We start from the raw sequence: 23,846 nt of genomic DNA on the forward strand, positions 1-23,846 counted from the left end.
TAAAAAACACGCCTTGCCACATTAATCTCTTACGGTTTTGAACTTAGCAAATTTTTTCTTTATTAATTTTGTGGAGATGTTTGTTGAATAGAAAGTCTTGATTTTAATATGGCTTAATATATAATTTATGTCTCATGCTTAATGTTTTTGGAACATTGCTTGGGAATCTTTCAGGGTCCAGAGATAGTCTCTAGTGTGAGTTTATTTATTTTAGCACACCCTGAATAGTTCTTTATGTGTAGGTTGAATAGAGATCAACTTTGTTATTCTCCATATATGAATAAAATCAGAATATCCCAAAGAAAATATCAGGGTTTTGAAACTAAATTACACAGACATTAAGTGAATAAGAGAATTAAAGAAATTCCTTGACCAAGTAATTTTGAGATATATCAAGTTAAGCGATGGTAGACAGATTTCTATCCTACAAATCTCTTCATGATTTTTAATGTTCTTGTATACTTTTTACTTAGGAAGATTCCGTAGCAGAACTATCAGTCTCTATTGGCGCATGACCAGTTTTTGTAAAATCCTCAAACTAAGAATGTATATGTTGTGTTTTTTTTTTTAACTATATTTTTTTTAATGAAGGATATGTGTCAGGGACCATATACCAACAAAACCCAAACTACTATCTGGCCTTTTATAGAAATAGTTTTCATAGTCTTAGTCTATGCTGCAAAAAGTCTTAAAAAACTACTGACTCAGACTCCTCAGAAGAGGAGGTTCTGCTGCAGAAGAACAAGAGGCTCTGGCCTGAGCTGAACAGGCACAATATTAACAGGAGTACTGCAGAGTCCTGGACTCAGTAAGGGCTCAGGAGGTCTTGCTTCTTTCTCTCGACCAATGTTAATCTAACTGTAAAAATGGTCTGCCCTTTCCTTCTATTTACACAACAAAGGAAAGAGATGCCTGCGGAAATGCTCCCACCTCTGCTCTCCCTCTGTGGCTGTCCTGTCTCAGCTATTTTTTTCTAATATTCTTTCTTAAAGGGTCTGTCTTGTATCTTTTCTGTTCTATATAGTTTTCAATATACTTTGAAAGACACGGATTAAATAAACACACAGAATGTCAATTTCAATAGCCACAATGGAACTGTGAAGTGGGGTAATGTGATAAGGTAAAAATGGCTGACCAGAGTGTAATGTGAAAAAATATATATATATATATATATTTTTTTTTGAGACAGGTGTCTCTGTGTAGCTTTGTCTGTCTCTGGAACTGGCTCTATAAACCGTGCTGGTCTTGAACTCAGAGATCTGCCTGCCTCTGCTTCCCAAGTGCTGGGAATAAAGCTGTACCACTACCACCTGCCTGAAAAAAAAAAAAAATCATCCTATTGCTAAAATCTGTTACATGCTGAATATCTGTGCCCTTCTCAAATTCAAATATTGAAGCCTTACCCCCTAATGGGATGGTATCAAGAGGCAAGAGTCTTGTAGGGAAGTTGAGCAAGTCATGAGAATGGGATGTTCAGGAATGGGATGAATATCTCCATGAGAGGGGCGCTTAGGAGTTCTTCATTTTCCATCACATGAGGATACAGGAAAACTTCAGTCTTCCACTGCAGCCTGATCATACCGACCCTCCGATCTTCAACTCCCAGTCTAGAAATAAGTGTCTTACTGCTACTGGGTCTATGCTATGTTGCCACAGCAGCCTGAATGGACAAGACACCGTGTTGATACTGTATTCCTTCGACAAAAGAACTCAGGGGAGAGTCACAGAGATTTCAGAATGTTCTCCCCCCGAGGGCAGCCAAATGGAGTTTAAAACCCCTCTGCATATTTAGGTGTGCGCGAGGGAGGGGGGCGTACTTGGTATGAGCTACACATAGTGACTCACTCCTAAATAACAGAGTGAGAAAAGGGAAAGACAGAAAGAATAAAGGAAAAACTGGAAAAACTCGGGAAATGTCACCGAGGCAAGTGACCAGGCACACAGCCCTCAGTGGCACTGTAGAGCAGTCACGTATGGCTAAGGCAGTGTGACGAGAAGTGCACGTAAGCTCTGTGGTATTTCGCTCTAAGTCCTGAAACTTGATCTTATCACAAGAAAAACAACAGACCAAGCCATGCTATAGAACATCTGCTGGTGTTTCTTGAAACTGTCAAAGTCAAGTTAGTGACAAAAAAATAAAAATGAACAAATGTGAAATCAGGAGCAGAGGAGCAGATGACCCAAAGGAGTGACTGCAGCACAGTGTCCCAGATCCTGGGATCCTCAAACAGGACGGAATGTTTAAAAAACAATGGTAAAATCCAAATTAGGTTTGGAATTTAGTAAGTACCAATGTACCAATCTTGCTTTCCTACTTTTGACTGATATACCAGTAGGGAAAACCCAACTGGGTGAGGGGTATGTAGGAACCCCGTTATTTTTACAATTTTTCTGTAAATCTGAAATTCTTCTGAGTAAAAGAGCTTAAAACTAAAAAAACAGAGAAAAGATTCTATGTCAGGCAATGGTAATTGTGACGGATCATGGAGTGGTGACTTTTGGCATGTGGATAGGAACGCTCCTTAGGAATCCAGTGTGGAGAGAGTCTCCTCAGAGTAGTGACAGAAAGTGCCATGGGGTTTAGAATGAGAAAACAAGCACACTTCAAGTGAGAGGGTCAGCATGGGTGAAAGGAGAGCCATGGGGTTCTCGTAGACCGATACAAATGAGTTCATGAGAGACGATGGCCAGACTGCAGCGGTAGGAGAGGAGAATGGAAAAGTCCAGGAAGGCCCAGTGACAGCTGGGCTCACAATCCAGGATGGGAACCTGAGAACTTAAGTGCAACATTGAGGGAAGGTCTGAAAAGGAAGTGATCTTGACTGGCTAGAGAAGAGAAAGTATGACGAAAATTTTTCTGCCAATACCTCAGTCATTCTAAGCAGAGAGCCTCTTAAGGCTTAGACAGCCTTGAGGGCGGGTGTGGGTTGAAAAGATTATAAAGTCAAGCTGGAGGGTGGGCATCAGTTTTAGAGCATAAACTTTTAGACCCATTTCCAGCCAGATGTAGAGTTTGAAAAATATCTCTTGAGCCCGAGGTCATGGCTGCTTGGGGAAAAGATCGATGGCTGTACAGGATTGTGCCATTTAGCCTGTCAGTTTTACATTCTCAGGTCAGGCTGGCGAACACTACATGAAGAAAAATGATTAGACCGCTCAGCTCAGAGCTGAAGGGAAGACAAGGCAAAACTGGCCTCTCAAGCTCTTCCTTGGTTGAGCTTTGGACTTGACCTGGCCTACAGCACTCATTCTATACCCATTACCTACAGCAGCCTTTGTTATTTTTTTTTGTTGTTGTTGTTGAAACAACCAGAGCCCACTGACTCTTATCTTCACCACTTCCTTTTTCATATTCATTCAGCACCGTGTACCCTGTTGCCGAAACACGAGTGGGCACAGAAGCAACAGGCTAAAAAGTCGCAGTCAGTAAAATGTTTGCCTTGTAACCACCAAGACCTGAGCTCAGTTCCCAGAACCCACATAAAAACCCAGGCGAGGTAGCATGTACGAACAATCCCAATGCTGGGAGAGCAGAGATAGGTGGGCTGGGTAGTGGGCAACCCTGTCTCAAAATAAGGTGCTTGGTGTTCCTGAGAATGGCATGTGAGGTTATACTGTGGCCTCCACTCTGGTACACACACGCACACGCACACTCACACTGGCATGCATGCACTTAATGGAGAGGTCTTTCAGCAGTGTTTCCTCCAAATCTCCACCCCACCCCCCACTTCCTGAAGATGCTCTTGTCCTTCTCTTCCCACTGACATTCTTATGAGGTCCGTGAACATCTGAGACTTCCGGGGACGAGATTTAATGTTATACCCATGTTAGTGAGGTATTTCACCCATGTGACAAATACCTAAGGAAAACAACTTAAAGTGGAGGGGATTGATTTTGTCTTTCAGGTAAGAGGTTTTGGTTTACAGTCAATTGGTTGCATTGCTGTGGGCTGGAAGTAAGGCCGAACATCATGGTGGGGAGCATAGAAACTTGTCATACAAGAGACAGGGAGAGAGAGAGAGAGAGAGAGAGAGAGAGAAATTCAAGGGCTAAGAACACAGGATAGCCCTCGAAGGCAGGCCCTCACTGACCTACTTCATCTAGTTGGGTCTCATTTCTTAAAAATTTTACCTCCTCCCAAAATAATGGCACCATCCAGAGCCTAACACACAAGCCTTTCTAGGGAATGTTACCTATCCAAACCACAGCATTGCATATTCCCTGAACATGGACTTTGGTCCCTCTGTTTATTTTCACACCTACACACAGTGGCTAGACTCTGAGCTCACCTGCCCGCCCTGTCCACACCTACCTAGTACCAGGCACTTTCTAAGTGTTATCTCTAATTCAAGTAACAACCCTTCAACACAGATATTCTAGGTCATGTCCAAGAAGCAAAGCCAACACAACAAAACCAGTCCTCAAGAAGTCCATTGCTGGTAAGAAGTAAAGCAAAGCAATGACTCACACCCCTCATGTTTGCTCACTACATGTCATTGTGCATGTAGCTTGCAGAAGGGAATAGGCACATGAGCCGTGAGCCTATGAGTGAATTACACAAACCCACTAGAAAGAAATGCTTGAAGCATGAGCCTGTCTTCCCAATAAGGAAGGAGACCATTAGAACTAGTCAGAGGTTTCTAGCCAAACAGGTTATTTACTAAGCCCACAAGACTCCAAAACAAAAGTGCTCTGCAACCGACTACATGAAATCTACATTACTTAAAACCAATTTTCACTTCCTCTAAGCCAGAGATGGCAAATATGTATGCCATCTTTCTTACAAACCAGAGCCATTGGGAAAGTATTGAGAAGCGTCTAGGATATAGGAACTTGCACACAACACTATCCAGTGTCCAGTGTTGCTTGATACAGTGAGTAAGATTGACCAGGAAAAAAAAAAAAAAAAAGGGCCATAGAACTAAAATCTGACAAACACAGAGCAAAGTATCAATATGGGAAATCCTGAGATTGCTATCATGTTAGCATTTGCTCAAATGCTTGTACATTTGTTTTTGTTTTAAGATTTTTAAATGATTCTACATGAGATTTACAGCACACAAAGAAAATACTGGGGACAAGAGAGCCCGTTGAGAAAACTGAAATGGTAGGTGGGGACCATCTCGAAGGCCTGCCAGAGACCTAGGGTAAGGGGGGCCCCAAGAAGTCTATGTGGACCACGGTAGCTGATATTCCTAGAAGCAGGAGATACAGAGTCTGAGTCGCCACCTCAGATGTAGAGTCTCACAGCCAAACAGGAGACAGAGCTTAGGGAATTCTACAGAAAGAGCTGGGGGAATGATTGAGAGAGCCAGAGGGGTCAAGGACTCCACAAGAAGAATCAACTAATCTGGGCCCTTGAGGGCTCACAGAGACTGAACCACCAAACAAACTGCATGAATGGACTGATCTTAGACCCCCTGCACATATTTAGCAAATGTCCAGCTTGCTCTTCATGTGGATCCCCCTAAATGGGTCCCTCTCTGATTGTGGTGCCTCCTTTCGGATCCCATCCATCTAACTGGGCTGCCTTGTCTGGACTTAGTGCCTAGTTCTTAATGTACCACAGTGAGTTGGTACCCATGGGGTACCTTCTCATTTTCTGAGGATAAGGAAAGGGGAGAATGAGAGACAGGGCTGTGCGAGGGAGGAGCTGGGAGGAGGGTGGGGATACGATCAGGATGTAAAGTGAATAAATTAATTAAAATAAATTTAAAAGAAAGAATATTGCAAATAAAAATAAGAAAGAAAGAAAGAAAGAAAGAAAGAAAGAAAGAAAGAAAGAAAGAAAGAAAGAAAGAAAGGAAGGAAGGAAGGAAGGAAGGAAGGAAGGAAGGAAGGAAGAAAGAAAGAAAGAAAGAAAGAAAGAAAGAAAGAAAGAAAGAAAGAAAGAAAGAAAGAAAGAATATTGCTTCAGAGACTTAGCAATGGCAAATAAACTCAGGTGCTTTGGGAGATCTCGTAATTGTGAGAACTGGTCACCAAAGGCACAAGGTGATTCCAGTCCAAAGAAATAGATAGACAGATTCAAGAATTCACAGAGGATGATTTATTAGCATTTTAAAAACAGAACCATATCTTGGTTGACAGTAAGGCAGGAGAATAAGTGTACTCTTAGAGCAGAAGGGAACTAGACAAAGGGGAGCCACAGCCAAGCAGAACATACCTGCATTAACTGAAATGTCTACCAATCCTGTCATCTCATAAAATGCTCACTGACTATCTTAATGAACATTTAACCTAGAACACTTAAGGATACCTATCAGGCTCACCAGAAAGGCAAAGTTGTAGTTAGAACCAAGGTGGCTGTAGTTGGGTTAAGCTGGGTCCCTACACCATTCAACTTTAGACTTTGGAAGACTCAATTTTCCTAACAGCGATTCACATTCTGTTTTCTCATAGGGTCAACAAATATATTTGAGTGTTTTCTGTGTTCTTGGATACCAAGGACGCAGCAGTAATGAAATTCACAAGATTCTTGTGAAGCTTAAATGTACACAACATTTCGTATTACATAGATAAATATTTTCTGATATTACAATGGAGAAATGGACAAGAAGTATGTGGGTAGGTAGTTCTAATATGATGTTCATTAAAAACACCTCTGAAAAGACAGCACTTAATTTGGCATTTTGGTGAAAAGAGGATGTTGAGACACGCAGAGCCACAGGGATAAAGATTCTAAGCATAGGAAGCTTCTTGGGCAAAGAGAGGAATAAACATGCACATTAAAAAAATAAAGACAGAGGCCATGTGGCTGGAGAAAATGGGAAGTTGATGAAGCATTAGAGAGAGAGCACTGTAGACAAATTTAGATGTCCTGGATATAAAGGCAGTGAGATTTCCTGATAGTTTGGGGATATGGGAAATAAGTACAAGAGAAGAAATAAGGAATATCCTAGGTTCTGTCTTGAGTATTGAGAAAGGAAACCTTGATCAAGAGCAGACTTCTTTAGGGGATAGAAAAAGGAGGTCTGTTTTTGCAATGTTGAGTTTGCTGTCTTTATTATACAAGTAAATAAGAATGTCAAGTGGATACATGTTTTAGAGTTGAAAATGTCAGTGCTATGTATATAGACTAGATAGGAGATAGATAGATAGATAGATAGATAGATAGATAGACAGACAGATAGCTAGCTAGATATGATTGATAGATGATAGATAGATATCTATATAAATAGACAGAAATCGATGATAGAAGATGGAACCATATATTATTTACTTTCTGTAATTTTATGCTGTACACAATACCTGAAAAAGACACCTTAAAGAAGTAAGGATCTATTTTTGCTCACAGTTTTAGGATACGGTGCATTATGGCAGGGCAAGAATAGCAACAGCAGCTTGAGGCAGCTGGTCACACCGAATCTGCTGTAAAGAAGCAGAGAAATGAATGCTGGTGCCCAGCTTGCTTTCTCTGTTTGTTTGTTTGTTTGTTTGTTTGTTTGTTTTGGGGTTTTTTGGTGTTTTTTTTTTTCAGTCCAGGACCCCAACCCATGGAATGTAAGTTACTGTCCACATTTAGGGTACATCTTCCAATCTCAATCCAATCTAGAAACTGCCTCACAGACACAGCAGAGGTGTTTCCATGGTGATTCTGAATCCCACCATGCTGATAGTCAAGATCAACAACCACAAACCAGGTAACCAGATAACTAAAACAAAGGCACAGAGGGAAGCCAGTCAGAAAGTGTTTATGTAGAGAAGAAAGGTCAAGACAGACCACCAGACACAGTCCCACACTAAAGGTTTCAGAGAGAATGAATGGCAAACCAGAAAGCGAGATTATATTGCTTAGTAAGATCAGTAGAAACTCAGGTGAAAGCTGGGTTTTTATTATTGTCTTATACAACAGACAGATGGAAGTTGGCAAAACAAAGCCAACATTCTAGAAGAAAGAAGAGGTTAATAATTTTAATGATGTCGAGATTTAAAACAGGATGTGGTCACTTAATCAGGCAAGATGGAGGCCACTGGTGTCTTTTCCCCAGACATGTTTCAATAAAGTAGGAGGAAGAGAAGCCCAACTTGATTTGTTTAAAGAGAGCATGTATATTAGGCATGGAGACGGTGACCACAGGCAAGTACTGTGATTATTTTTCTTCGAAAATGAAAAATCTCAAAAGATTTAAGACAGAAGCTGCCCAATCTGCATGCTGGTGACATGGTGAACCAGGAAAATGGGACAGTTGATGTGCTCCAGTTCTCTGTTTGGCTCTTCCCTTCACACAGCTCTCTACAGTGGATTCAGTTTCACTTTTTAGCCAGCCCGTTTTCTACTGGTTTATAAATACTACGGGGCAGGGACCATGGCTTCCAGTGGAGGGAGGAGTAGGAAGTTTTATTTAAGGTACAAAAGGGCAAGGACTTCAGAGCTGTCTTTATCTTTGTTGTACACACTCTGCTCTCGGTACAGTCGGTGCAATATAACAGCTGTGGAATTGAATGACCATTTCTAGAAGGAATGTACAAACTAATGAATGAATGAGTCTGAATTTCTGTAGGAGAATTGGAAATGTGAGCTGTCCTTCCCAGTTCTACAACCTGATTGGAACGTAGATATGTACTTTACAAATTCTAAATTAATTTTCATGTAGAATAACAAGCTTGTAACAAAGGAACCGATCTATTAACTTCTCATTCTCATCTGGCATGATTTTGGTTTCTTCTCATTCAGAATACCTTTTAGCTTATAAGATTTTCTTCATTTGTCTCTTGTTTTATTTTTTTGTTTGTTTTGGTAACATTTATAAAAGCCCGCTACAGTTATCTCATCACTTTATCAGCCTGAAGGATACCAACACAAAAACAATCATGCCCATTTTAGAGGTGTGGAAGCAAAGTCTCAGGTTTTATGATTAGCTCAGGTTCACCCAACTCACTGGTGCAGAGCAGAAATTTGACCTTAAGTTTCCTGGCTTTCCTTTTAGTGAATGAGTCCTAAATCCTCAATTTAATTTGAGTTCTTCCTCCACATCCTGTGACTCATAGGATCTACTCCTGTTTTTATTCCCCTTGTTTTGATTCTGTGTAAGACAATAACAAATCTGTATTTCTCAGGGCTGGTCATGGCTCATTGAGTTTCTGCAAAGTTTTAACCTTTTCCAAGACTAGAGGCAGATGGGATGGACCTTAATGAGGTTGACTTTGTTTGCTGAGAATTGGGGATGGTACCTCATAAAGAGCATCCAGGCTAGAGGCTGAATCCTCCAGTGGCATTTGGGGCTTGGGGATATGAGGTTTTCTGTAGCAGCTGGGCAGAGGATGAAATATGACTGTTTACCAAATGATAGCAGATGTTCAACTCTGAAAGGTGAGAGAAGCTCTTTCTCCTTATATGGTTGAAATTCTGTTCTACTTTACAGTCTGTTGATCTGGGAAATGCTGGTATGTGTCACATATACCTGTGACTATGTAACAAAGCAATCTTGACAAGCAGAAGACATGTCCTTAGGCCAACACTGGACACAAAGGCGCTTTATTTCCCAGTGAATGAAATCAAACTGAGAACAAAGCAGTGACTCAAATAGAGAATATTGTAGAGTTTGGATTATTGACATAAATGTCCAGGATGGACTCTAAGACCTAGCTGAGAACTTGGCTGAGCCTTCTTCAAACCATAAGCCATACAATCTTTAAAGAGAAACAAATTAATTAAAAGATACAAAAATGTGAACATAGGCTCTATTGCTGCATTAAGCCAATGTTTGAAGAGATACATGGTTTTATTTTTTAATCTTTAAATTGACCATAATAATATTGAGTAATCTTGAACATATGATATTGTCAGGAGTTGAGTGAGGGAAATAATGATATCACTTTATATCAGAATCAGAAAGTAGATATTCATTTCTATCTATATTTTCTTATTAAGGCATTTGAAGGGAAAAAACTATTGTCTTAATCAATTTCCTTCTTTCTTTCTTTTCTTTCTTTCTTTCTTTCTTTTTTTCTTTCTTCCCTCTCTTCCTCCTCCTTTCTTGTTCCCATACCTCACCTTTCTGAGAATGTACCGTGTTCAAACAGTGCTCTAGATAGTGAAGATATATCAGTGAACATGGAAGACATGGAATTTGACCTCATGGGTATCATAGTTGAGGTGAAGGCTTGTAGAGGGAGCAATTGGAGAGACAGAGGGAGGAGACATTGAAGTGATGTTTAGCAAGTTGAATCCATAGCTCTGGTGATCCATCAGACCAGAGGTGGGTGAGGGTGCAGTGGTAGTTAGTGAAAATGAAACAGGGAACTTCTTATAAGAAAGACCTAGATGGAATGTAATCTGTCTAGATAGAGAAGATGCAGGACAATCAGGTTTCTGAGTTAAATCCAATGGAAGCATCTGGGTGAAATTGCCTCTGTCTCTTCCAGTCTACCTCTGGGAGACAGCTGGAAGTCCTTGGGACTCCCCCAGAAACTTTTCATCCCAATGAGTTCTGCAGATGAGCTCTTCCTTATCAGATTTCAAAAGTAACTCTTAACTTCACCACATGAGAACCATGGTGGTAATCCACCTTAACATCTAATGGCCATCTGGATGCTTGTCTTTTCATTGGGGTATATAAATCCTGAGCTTCCTGGGAGTGAAAACAATAATTCATTTCGGTTTTACCTAATGTAAGCCTGGCATTTAAGAGTTAACACTGGCTATTTGTTGACTGCAGGTATAGTAGTATGAATGCTATGGCCATGCTGGGCATGTGTATGTTTACTAGTATTCATGGGTCTCTAAGAGCCGCGTACTCTTCTGCATGTGGCTCCCAGGCAAGGAGCCATGTCTGTCTTGCCAACCACTCTGTCTCTAGGCCTTATACACAGTGGAGCTTCAAAAGAAGTTTTTGTTTTGTTTTGTTTTGTTTTTAAGAGGAAAGCAAAGTTACTTAACATTTCTGAAGGCATTTTGCATGTTGTTAGGAAAAAAAACAACAGTGTCACAAAATCATATTGTTGATGAACCGAGAAAACTATGGAAGCATTTCTGGATCATGTTGGTGGAGAATTCCAAATTGTGGATCACTTCTGTACCAGCCAGATTTCATCCAGTTTTACTAGACCCTATGTTAATTGCAGGTAATCAGATTTGGACTGATCCCACACATAGCACTTGAACTTAAAATAAAATAAAATAACAAAATAAAATAAAATAATAAAATAAAACGGTGACTGTTCCTCATTGGCTTTCAGCAGTGTTCCAGGGCACCTTGAGGAGGGATCATAGAAGCCAAGGGAAAGACAACTGAATGGAACTCCAATTTGCTACTTTTATCCAGAGTTCTATTTGTTTTGCTTCTATGTCTATGGATTTTCTTTGAAGAACATCTCCACAGATAAACAGAAAAAATAAAACTTTTCAAAAGCCACGGTCACATGACAAGCTAACTCTTCTCAGATATCATCCTTTCATGAGTTCCCTGGTATCTTGGTAACTGTGGGAAGAAACAGCCTGGTCTTCTAAGAAGCATCTTTTTCAGTTTAAGCTGATAAAACTGTAGATGCATGTGAAAAACATCATTTCTATCACTTTTTCATCCCTGTAAACATTCTTCTTCTAAAAAGCTTCCTGTTTTCTTGTTTGTCAACCAACTGCCAACTCCCTAAATGCAGTGCTGTTTTATGACTTTATTTAAAGTGATTCTGAATGACTAAGTAGATGATAGATGGATAGATAAACTCATGGATGGACAGATGGATGAATTAATGGATGGATGACTTCAACTGTCAGAAGAATAGCTATGACACCACACTAAGACCAGGGACTTGGTAATTGTGTTCTAATTTGATCTCAGCAAGTCTATTTTGATAAGACTTCAAATAAATCAATTTTCATCAAATTATGTTAAAAAATAAAATTTAAAAATAAAGCATGTTTTGCAAATTAACAATAATGAGTCATGGATTCTTGGGAATAAAGAGTACATGAGTAAAATTAATTACAATGGCTTGCATTATCATCATAATGCTAATTAGGAGACATAACTACTAAGAATGAAAGTAAGCCAGAAAAAGGAATAATAGTACAAGCAATTGGCTCAAATCCTGGGCCAATATCCTGTGTGGCTAAAACTATTATTCGCTGCTCAAGAAGAGTACCTCAAAACTTATTAGAATACAGGCTGTGTTGGGTTTTTGCCCCTTTAGTAATAGCAGTGACCTGATGGCCAAAGAGACATGGAAAACTATGGCATATTTGAAGAAACATAAACACAATTGCATACTAACTAAAGTCTTATATCCTTTACTCATTGCCTTGCTGGTTGAATATAAGTGGGGTAAATTTGATAGAACATTGTTAGTTGCTTTTTGTTAGTCTGGTGTTGAAAGTCATTAACCATGAACTGCTATTTCAACAAAGAAAATGTTAAGAGATACACAGATCGTGTTCAAATGAAACAGAAATTCATGAGGAAGAGAGTAATCTCCCCCTAAACATTCCTAGTTGTTTAGGTTTCTTATGCCTTGAGTTTCCCATAGAATGAAATCTTCTGTATTTTCAACATTTTGTGGCCTTAGCAAAAATGACTATGCAGACACCATTTCCTGCAAGGTATGCCTTCCCTGTGTTTACCTGAGAAGGAGGCAGGCAACTGCTCCTTTCTTTCTTTCTTTCTTTCTTTCTTTCTTTCTTTTTTCTTTCTTTCTTTCTCGCTTTCTTCTCGCTTTCTCGCTTTCTTCCCTTCTTTTTTTTTTTTTTTTTTTCATCCTGAATGCATTTGAACCTGCTTGGCTCATTCTCATTCTGGGCCAGAGTTTAATAATCAAATTGAGTCTTAATAGTTCTGTCCTTATATTCTATTCATCTCTATATACTCCATTCTAGGTTTTACCCTTACTGAACCATTGAAATTGCTGTCATGAAGGTCACCATGTTCTAAACCCTGGATTTCTCAGTGTTAGTTTTCTCAGACATTTGATACAGCTGAGGCCTGTGGACAACTTCCGTTTTCTTTGTCATAGGTACACTTGGATTAACTCACTGGGCTACTCCTTGGGCCTTTTATATATTCTGCATTTCCTTCTTTGCATGCTTTTTCTTCCTTATCTTCTGGAATCTTTGGTTCTCAATGTAAATGGTGCCTGACCCTAGGCTAGATCACTGCAATTCTACTTCAAAATATTTATCTCATATATAATTATAGAGTCCTTTCCTTCATATCTCCTTCTTTCTGTCTTCCCTTGTACTGGTTAGTTTTTTTGTTTTGTTGTTCATTGTTTTGTTTTGTTTTTGTCAACTTGATACAAGCTAGGAGCATGTGGGAAGAGGAAATTACAATTGAGAAAATGCCTCCATCGCATTAGACTATAGTCAAGTCTCTGGGTGCATTTTCTTGATTAATGATTGATGTGGAAGGGCACAGATCACTGGTGGGGGACAGTGCCACCCCTGAGCTGGTGGTCCTACAGCTCATTGCCATTTGCTCATTTCTCTACTTAGGTTCATCTTTCTCACTTCTACTTCCAAATATCAATTATTTGAGTTTGGTTAATAATCAGTGTTTACATTTTCATTAATTGATTAATTAATTAACATCCGGACTGGAGATTCTCCTCCCTCCTCTCCTTCCAATCCCTCCCTCTCACTTCGCTCCCCCTTCCCCCATCCTTTTCCCTTTCTCCTCAGAGATTGGGAGACCTCCCAAGGATATCAACCTGCCTTGGAATATCAAGTAGCAGGAGAACTGGGCACCTCTTCTACTGAGGCTAGACAGGGGATCCCAGTTAGAAGAAAGGGATCCAAAGGCAGGCAACAGAGTCAGTGCTACTGACAACCAGGCAATGTAATAATCAAGAAAACTGTGATCATGTTTATTGTTCTGGCCGATGTCTGGTTTCCCCTTTCATCTTTGTTTGCTTGCTCTTTAGAGAATTTTGGTCCCTAATACCCCACCAGTTGTTTAAATTTTCCTGAAAGGCAAACTTGCAAAGCTAACTACTTTATTCTTTTTTTAATCACATCCAGTATTCAGTGGGTTCCTCTATCAGGTGTGGTCCTTCCATATGCCTGCCTCACAGCTTTACTCTGAGCAAGACTTCCTTTAAATGCTATTCCTGTGGTTCGCTTTGCCTTTTGCTCTTTGTTCCCAGTCTCCATATGTCCTTTATCTAACTGGCTTATGCCATCGGTCATGATGTCTGTTTGCTTTCATAGTGCTGGGAATAAAACTAAGGGCCTTGTACATGCTAGAGAAGTGCTCTGCCACTGAATAACACCCCAGTCCTTCCCCTGGTTTTAAAAGAGAGCAGATGCTGAGACTCATAACCAAATTTTGGGCAGAGTACAGGGAATCTTAGGAAAGAAGGGGGTGACAGTAAGACCTGGAGGGAGCAGGAACTCCACAAGGAGAGCAACAGAACCAAAATATCTGGGCACAGGGGTCTTTTCTGAGACTGATACTCCAACCAAGGACTGTTCATAGAGATAGCCTAGAACCCCTGTACAGATGTAGCCCATGGCACTTCAGTGTCCAAGTGAATTCCCTAGTAATGGGAACAGGGACTACCTCTGACATGAACTCAGTGGCTGGCTCTTTGACCACCTTCCCTTGAGGGGGAACAGCTTTACCAGGTCGCAGGATTGGACAATGCAGTGAGTCCTGATGAGACCTGATAAGCTAGGGTCAAATGGAAGGGGAGGAGGACCTCCCCTATCAGTGGACTTGGAGAGGGTCTTGGAAGGAGATGAAGGAGGGAAGGTGGGATTGGGAGGGAATGAAGGAGGGAGCTACAGCTGGGTTACAAAATGAATAAACTCTAATTAATATATAAAAAATAAAAGAGACCATCCTCCAACAGCTTTGTGAGAAACAGGTACATGAGAAGTAAGAATGATGAACTTTGCATGCAAGAACATGTTTTCATTTTTACAACTCATCAATGATTTAGTTCACTATGGGATTCAGTGTTTAAAATAATTCCCCTTCAGAACTTTGAAGACACTGCTCCTCATATGACTTTCTAAATAAGTGGATAAATACTCAGAAGTCTGTGGCCATTCATCTTGTGTGTGGTTTTCCTCTTTTGGGGGAACTTCCCTATGAGCCTGAGGATCTGAAGTTCCATATTGCCATTTCTTATTTACATATGTCTAATTTTATCCAATGTTCTGATGACTGAACAAGCCGTTCCATTTAAAAAGTCATCACTTTCCCTTCTGGAAAATGCTCTTCAGTAATTTTGTTTACAGAGCTGTTAGGTCTCTGGATTAATGCTCTAATCCTCTTTAAGCTGGCTTAATGTTCCTTTCATGGCTGTAACGTCCATACATGTATTTGGAGGGATCAGTGTTTTCCTCCTCCATGTCTGGGTTTTGTTCTCATCTACTTGATTTTTTCCCCTGAGTATTTGTCCTGTGTTACATGCTAACAGCTTCAGACAGCTAGTGACATTGGTCATAGCTGAGAGACTGGAAACTCTGACTATCATGTAGGGATTATTTATTGATCATTGTTTGGTGATCACCTGCCTTGGTTTGTCTAGAACTCTTTCAGCTTTAGCACTCAGGATACTAAGTACGTGTAAAAAGTTAGGCCCTCTATTTGATAAACTGTCTGGGAATTGTATTGGGGACCTAATGACATCCTTTTCATTCCCCTTAAGATGACAGAACTCTTCACACCATTTGATTCCAATTTAGTGTCTGGTGGTTAAAGTCTTGAGTCTGAACTTTTTTTTTGGGGGGGGGGGGTGAGAGAGGAGAGCAGGGCAAGATTCTCAGGCTCCAATGTAAAACTGTTCTCTATATCTTACCTTTAGGTATGGGTGGTTTTGCCCAGTCACGCGGCTTATTGAGTGTCTGCCACAAGACAAGGTAAAGAAACCTTGGTCAGCGGTGGTAAAACTGCCTAGGGACTGATGGAGACGGAGAAATGCTCCATTGATTGAATCCCATGATCTTCTGGTGTCTAAAGGTTGAGGAGATGAGAAGGAACAATAAAAAAGACTGAGGAGAGCTTTCCTTTAAAGAAGGCAGAGAAATTGAAAGAGATTACTATGTGGAAGTCAACTGCTAATCCTTTTCAAGGAAGAGTGAGTGGTCAAACACTGCCCTACAAACACTGCCTCCGAGACCCTGAATTTGCCCACCCCAGAAAACGTGCATTAACCTCTAAGGAACAAACTTCCTGGCTTTTGTTGGGACTGGGAAAGGCACAAACATCCCCTGGGTTACATAGACCTGTAAAAGAGATAATGGAACAGCAAATTGCTCCCCAGCCTTTCAGCCTTCCCCCATGTTTTAGTTCCCCATCCTCCACTCCTCTTTTCTGATGATTTCAGAGATTTCTGAGCCTTTGAAAACCCTGGATATAAAGGAAGTTGATACCTTAGACTCAGATTTATGCCTCTCTTTGCTGATAATCTACAGGTTTTCGGTCTCAGATTCTTTATGTCATATTCTACTTGACAGGTCATATGGTTCCATGCCTCACAGTTAACACCGATGCTGTCTCTTCTTTCATGACAGGCCTTGTAGCTTTAAGTATTTTAAAAAAAGAAACAGTCTTACCACTGTCATTGAGAATGGAGTAACAGTCGAGGCATGGGTCCAATTTATTCTATTTATCTAACCATTCTTAACGCTATAAAGTTGTCAACTGTTAAGACTATATATATTTATATATAGAATATATATAAATAATAATATAACTGTTCCTCAGTGTTTGGACAATTGGGTTGCTTCCAATTACATATAACACTGTGTTATAAATTTTCTTGAATATACTGTTGCCCATGACTAGGAATGTTTGTTATGGACTGAGTCCCAGAAGGACACTGTGTTAGCATTTCACACAATGGAAGGCGGTAGCATGTACAATTCAGTGCACAATATTTGAAGTTCTGTTTGGGTGCTTGTGTCTGGATGTTTGCTCTGCTCCTTACTAGCTGTAAGATGTTGCACAAGCTTACTTAGCTTCCTATGTGAGCAATATTAGTGTTACAGAGGGGGAGAATGTGGGTTCATGTATGCACGGAGACTAAGGCATACCAAATCAGCTGTCAAAAATTATGTGCATGCTCTTCCACTTACCCTATTCAAAGGCCACTGTATCAGCTGGTAAGGATCAGTGGGATGGACACTGGATAAAAAAAAAAAAACATCAGGATGCCATTTGGGAAGAAATATTGGTCTCAAGAAAATTAGCAAGGTGACATTTCAAAAGTTGATAAACCAAGATCAGATGAAAATCAAGATGAAGAAGCCATCCAGAGAGAAGTGAGCCATAGGTCACCATCTACCTGGATTATTTATGGGATGAGGGTCAGCAGTTGTGGAACAAAATAGTAAATGGTCTGCTGAAGAAATCCATTTAATGTTCTGCAGATACAACATAAAAACAATTTTAAAAGTCTAAAATTAAAACTAAAACTTCCACATTCTTATGAGCTGGATCTGCTGAAGAGTGGGGAAGTTTGTGGGGAATGTGGTCAATCCCACACACACATGACATTCATGTGTACAACGAGATGACAGCTAAGTGCAGAAAACTGACACACTGGGGTTCTGCAGGGTCAACCAAGAATTAGATTTCAGGTGACCAAGAGTCTTACAGTTTAGTAAAATCCACCCTGAACTATTTGTTTACTCTTCAATAGACTGCACATTGATCGGCAGGTGGATTACACAGAGACAGTCAGATTCTCCGTGTACAAATAAAGCCATTGTCTATTCCTCAGTGATACTTGCATTCACTTTCTTTCTATGAAGAGTAAACCAGGCGCTGTTTTGCTGCTGAGCCACCTGAATAAGGCTTGTGTGCTGTTTTCCCCTGTGAAAGTCATGGCAGAAATCCTGGCGGTGTGCAGCCAGGATGCAGCTTTCCAAATATTTGGTTGCCTGCTCCAAACCCTAAGGTTTAACTGCACTTTGTAGTGTTGTAATGTTCGCACGCCTGTTTAATTACTCCTTATCTGAATAAACACCATACAAGAACACAGAAATTATAGATTCAATTATTTTGTGTGGAACTATACCGAGAAAAGGGGTTAATGCACCACTACCCTTTTCCTGGCAAGCTTGTGTATAAAAAGCTCACTCTGGGGTGTGCAAGCACTTTCACAAAGAATTGCTCTTCTTGTTTGTGCCAGGGCACATCACACACACTACACATCCTAAGCAACTGCAAGCCTGCCAAAAGCGTGAGTGAGACGTGTTAGTCCTCCAGATTGAAAACTTCTTGGACACGTAAGTGGAAACCACTGGAAGCGGATCACACCGAGGCCTAATAAAATTAATGTATAAATAAGGCCAAGCTTGGATACTGCCTTATGACTCAAGGCGCTAAGGTATGAGACATCATCACGTGTGCATCACTGCACCGCTGCTGTCATCCGATGAAAGCACTGCTTTTAGTTGCTCACTTGGCTATAGATATGTGTCACTGTTTCGCGTGGAGGGCTACGCAGGCTGATTTAAAACGCTAGAATTTTTATCGCACATACGTTAGCGACGTCATGCATTTCGGACGTCTCCAAGCAGTTGTGGGCTAACCTAAGTAGCTGCCTGTCCCATTGCCAGACCAGGTCATGGACTGGAATAAAGGCGGGCTAGCAGATACACATGGTAATGAAATTGGCAGCTCTAGGATATTTCCTTTTCCGTACTGTGGAGTCTGAGAAACTGGTGGCGATACTGCTTTCTGTGGAACAGTAAAGGTGAGTTCATTAAAGGAAGCAGGGTAATGTTCACCTTGGGATTAATCTGCAAGTCAAAGAGAATATTCTTACCCCCTTACGTGAAATACTTCATTTGAAACCTTGTAAAATGAATAGTTGCTTTTGGAAATTGGTTTATCTATTAATTGCTTTGAAACAAATATGCTGACTTCTGAAGCTCTGGGGGGGGGGGGGTAAGTCTTGGAAATTAGGAGAAGTTGCTTGCCTTAGAAACCTGACGTGCACAATGTGTGTGCTACACACACCTTCTGAACTGGGTACTTGGCGGACCTGTCCTAATTCTACTAAAATGGATAACACGTCAGTGTCTTCTGAATTCCAATGTGTTTCATAGGCGTGAAATTCTATACAGCTCTAAGAGATGCGCAAAATACAACTCAATCATCATGTGTTTTATAATGAGAAGAGCTGAAGTGCCATAATTATCTTTTTTGAGATTTTACCCTAACTTTATATTTTTATTTTTTAATATAATTTTTTATTTACTACAATTTATTTACTTTATAGCCCAGCTGTAGCCCCACTCTTGTCCCCTCCCAATCCTGCCCTCCCTTCCTCCCTTATCTCCTCCCATGCCCTTTCCCCAGTCCTCTGATATTGGAGGACCTCCTCCCCTTCCCTCTGACCCTAGCCTAACAAGTCTCATCAAGACTGTCTTTCATAGTATTCCTCTGTTGCCTGGTCAGGCTTCCCTCAGGGGGAGGTGATCAAAGAGTCAGCCACTGAGTTCATGTCAGAAACAACCCCTGTTCCCCTTATTAGGGAGACCATTTGGAGATTGAGCTGCCATGAGCTACATCTGTGTAGGGGCTCTAGGTTATCTCCATGAATGGTCCTTGGTTGGAGTACCAGTCTCAGAAAAGACCCCTGTGCCCAGATCTCTTATTTCTGTTGCTTTCCTTGTAGAGCTCCTGCCCCCCCCCCCAGGTCTTTCTATCTCCCTCTTCTTTCATAAAATTCCCTGCACTCTGCCCAGAGTTTGGCTATGAGTCTGAGCATCCGCTTTAACAACTATCTTCTTATACGTTCTCAGATAGAGAAGTCTGCATTCAAGGTTTCTGTGTTCTGTAAGTTCTTAAAAAGGTCATAGTGCCACTTTTTAATTAATTTAGTCATTCATTTCACATGGCCATTGTAGTGCCCTCCCTCTTCTTCTCCCATTCCCCCCTTCCCTCCCTTTTCCCCCATCCCCTCTCTCCTCCTCCTCAGAAAAGGGGAGCACCCCATCACCAATCCACCTCAGCACATCAAGTTGCATCAGGACTGAGTGCATCCTCTTCCCTTGTGTTCTGGCAAGACAGCCCCACCAGGGGAAAGTGATCAAAAAGCAGGCAACACAGTCCTTGTCAGAGACACCCGTCACTTCCCTCCCCATTCCCCTTACTTGGGAACCCACATGAAGCCTGAGCTACATATACCCACATGTACCCATCCGCTACACCTGTATAGGGGGCCTAGGTGCAGCCCATGCATGGTCCTTGCTTGAGCACCACTCTCTCTCTCTTTTTTCTTTTTCTTAAATAATTTAATTTTATTTAAATATTTGTTTATTACAATTTTTTCACTTGGTATCCCCACTGCAGCCCCCTCCCTGTCTCCTCCCAGTCCCACCCATCCTCCCTCTTCTCCCTCTATGCTCTTATCCTAGTCCCCTGATAAGGGAGGACCTCCTCCCCTTCTATCTGACCCTAGCTTATCTGATCTCATCAAGGTTGGCTGCATGATCTTCCTCTGTGGCCTGATAAGGCTGTACACCCCAGGGGGAGGTGATGAGAGAGCCTGCCTCTGAGTTCATGTCAGAGGCATCCCTTGTATCGCTTTCTAGGGAACCCACTTGGAAACTGAGCAGCCAGTAGGCTTCCTTTAAACAGGGGGTCTAAGTCCTCTCCACATATGGTCCTTACTTGGAGTATCTTTCTCAGCAGGAACCCCTAGTCCCAAGTATTTTGGTTGTGTTGTTCTCCTTGTAGAGTTCCTGTCCCCTCCAGGTCTTTCTGTCTCCCTCTTCTCCCATAAGGATTCCGGCACTCTGCCCAAAGTTTGGCTATGAGTCTCAGTATCTCCTTCGATACACTGGTGGGTAGAGTCTTTCAGAGGTCCTCTGTGGAAGACTCCTGTGCTGTTCCTTGTCTTCTCCTATTTCCAATGTCTATCTTGTTTGCCCTTAGGAATGAGGATTAAGCATTTTCCCTAGGGTTGATGCTTGTTGCCTAGCTTCTTTAGAGCTATAGATTTTAGTATGTTTATCTCATATTATATGGCTAATATCCACTTGTAGGTGAGTATATAACCTGTGCATCTTTCTGCTTCTGGGATACCTCACTCAGGATGATCTTTTATAGTGCCCACCATTTGCCTGCAAATTTCAGGATTTCCTTGTTTTTAATTGCCGAGTAGTATTCCATTGTGTAAATGCACCACACTTTCTGTATCCATTCTTCCACTGAGGGACATCTAGGTTGTTTCAAGATTCTGGCTATTACAAATAGAGCTGCTATGAACATGGTTGAGCAAATGTCCTTACTGAATGGTGGGGCATCCTTTGGGTGTATGCCCAGGAGTGGTATAGCTGGATCTTGAGATAGAACTATTCCTAATTTTCTGAGAAAGTGTCAGATGGATTTCCAAAGTGGTTGTACAAGGTCACATTCCCACCAACAATGGAGGAAGGTTCCCCTTTCTTCACATCCTCTCCAGTATACATCATCTCTTGAATTTTTCATTTTAGCCATTCTGATGGGTGTGAAGTGAAATCTCAGGGTTGTTTTGATTTGCATTTCCTGAATGACTAAGTATGTTGAGCATTTTTTAAGTGTTTCTCTGCCATTCAATATTCCCCTATTGAGAATTCTCTGTTTAGCTCTGTACTCCGTTTTTTAAATTGGGTTACTTGGTTTGTTGGTGTTCAGCTTCTTCTGTTCTTTATATATTCTAGATTTTAGCCCTCTCTCAGATGTAGGGTTGAAGATCCTTTCCCAGTCTGCTGTTTTGTTCTGATAACAGTGTCCTATGCTTTACAGAAGCTTTTCAGTTTCATGAGGTCCCATTCATTAATTGTTGATCTTAGAGCCTGTGCTATTGGTGTTCTATTCAGGAAGTTGTCTCCTGTGCCAATGAGTTCTAGGCTCTTCCCCACTTTTTCTTCTAACAGATTTAGTGTGTCTGGTTTTATGCTGAGGTCTTTGATCAACTTGGACTTTAACTTTGGTCAAGACAATAAATATGGATCTATTTTCATTTTTTTTTTACATGTAGACATCCAGTTAGACCCACACCAGTTGCTGAAGATGCTGTCTTTTCTTCCATTGTATGGTTTTGGCTTCTTTGTCAAAAATTAAGTCTCCATAGGTGTGTGGGTTATTTCTCGGTCTTTTATTCTATTCCACTGGTCCACCAGTTTATTTCTATGCCAGTGCCATGCTGTTTTTATTACTATTGCTCTATAATACAGCTTGAAATCTGGGATGGAGATACCTACAGAAGGTCTTTTATTGTAGAGGATTGTTTTAGCTATTCTATGTTTTTTTTTGTTTGTTTTTCCATATAAAATTGATATTTGTTCTTTCAATACCTCTAAAAAAATTGTGTTGGTATTTTGATGGGACTTGCATTGAATCTGTAGATTGCTTTTGGTAGGATAGCCATTTTCACTATGTTAATCTTACTGATCCATGAGCATAGGATATCTTTCCATCTTCTGATATTTTCTTCGATTTCTTTATTCAGAGACTTGAAGTTTCTTTCACTCAGGTCTTTCATTTGCTTGGTTAGAGTTATGTGCTTTTCTCAAGTACATAAAGTACTTGATACTTTGCTTTCCAACCAAGACTCGGAGCCATAAAATGACTGCCAGCATGATGTCTTTAAAATTTGCTTTTTGTCTAATCATGTGAAATTAGGGTATTTTTCCATATTCAGGGGACAATTATGGAATTGAAAGTAGTTTCATATAGAATTCACTTATGTTATTGTGTTGCATCTTTACTGAGATGCAAAGTGATTACCTGCTAAAGTGAGTAGAGACCTGTCATAAAGGACATTTACCAACATTTGGAAAAATATGAACATGTGTTGATGGCTCTGGATAATGCCATATTGGTGCTACAGCCACAGACTGTATCAGCCAACTTTTGATATATCAACTATGAATCTTTATGTCTAGCACTATTCCTTAGTAGTAGATAAAATTCCCATGTAATTATTCTTTACATTGCTACAGTGAATCCACAAGAAACTGGGTATGGAAAAAATGTGCAGGGGCCTCTCATCATTAATGTCAGAAATTTAGGGTGATAAAGATCATTTTTACATAAATAACCCAGAGGAATAATTATCTGAATCTAAAAATCAAATAATAAATGTGAAGTTTTTAATTAATCTGTTGTTTCCTAAGCAACAAGCAGAAACAACTTTACTCTCATAAAAGATTTTTGTGGAGCTGGAGAGATAGCTCAGCAGTGAAGAGCACTTGCTGCTCTTGCAGGGGACCTGAGTGTGCTTCACAGCACCCACACTCAGGCTCACAACCATCTGTAACTCCAGTTCCAGTGGCTCAGTGGCCTCCTCTGGCCTCTCTGGCACAAGCATGCATAGGGTGCACTTTCAGGGACACACTTGTGCATAGAGATTGACAATGAAAACTATTAAAACTGATTTTATTACTTGGTTTACCTTTCTCAAATAGATGTCAGATATAAAAAAGGTCAAGGAATCTTGCTATAAACACCTAAGTACCTGTGGTTTGCTTTATTTTTTTAGGTAATCATTCCAGTTAACAGAGAAACCAAAGCACCGCCTTTTCAAGAGAGTGACATGATACTCTAAAAGAAATACTGAAAAATAAATAAACTGAAGCCGGGTGTTGCGATGTGTGTCTATAATCTGGGTTCTTGAAGGGTAGAGGTAAAAGAACCAGGAGTTCAAAGCTAGAACTTAGCTAGAGAGAGAGAGATTGAGACCAACCTGGGCTGCATACCGCTCTGTCTGAAAAGAACTAAGGTAAGAAAATAAAATAAATCTGGTTTATGTGGTTATCATCATTGCAGGATTTGGATAACGTGAGTGACATCTTTTAACTCCTTTTAAATATTAGTTTTTTATCCATTAAACGTCTACACCATGTCACATTAGATAAACATGTTTCTCGATTACTAAGTAATTTTAAATTTATTCTTCAAGAA

General features: G+C 40.5%; 1 long non-coding RNA gene across 1 annotated transcript in view; it reads left to right on the forward strand.

Annotated features, from left to right (window-relative positions):
* The window catches only part of LOC132656632 (uncharacterized), a 37,805-nt gene extending 14,350 nt beyond the window's left edge, over positions 1–23,455 (forward strand). Inside the window, exon 3 of the long non-coding RNA XR_009594349.1 lies at positions 23,425–23,455. This is a non-coding gene — a long non-coding RNA (uncharacterized LOC132656632). The remainder of the gene's footprint in view (positions 1–23,424) is intronic.
* Positions 23,456–23,846: the final 391 nt, after the last annotated feature.

The sequence above is a fragment of the Meriones unguiculatus genome, chromosome 9, assembly GCF_030254825.1.
Source record: "Meriones unguiculatus strain TT.TT164.6M chromosome 9, Bangor_MerUng_6.1, whole genome shotgun sequence".
In the NCBI taxonomy this organism is placed as follows: Eukaryota; Metazoa; Chordata; class Mammalia; order Rodentia; family Muridae; genus Meriones; species Meriones unguiculatus.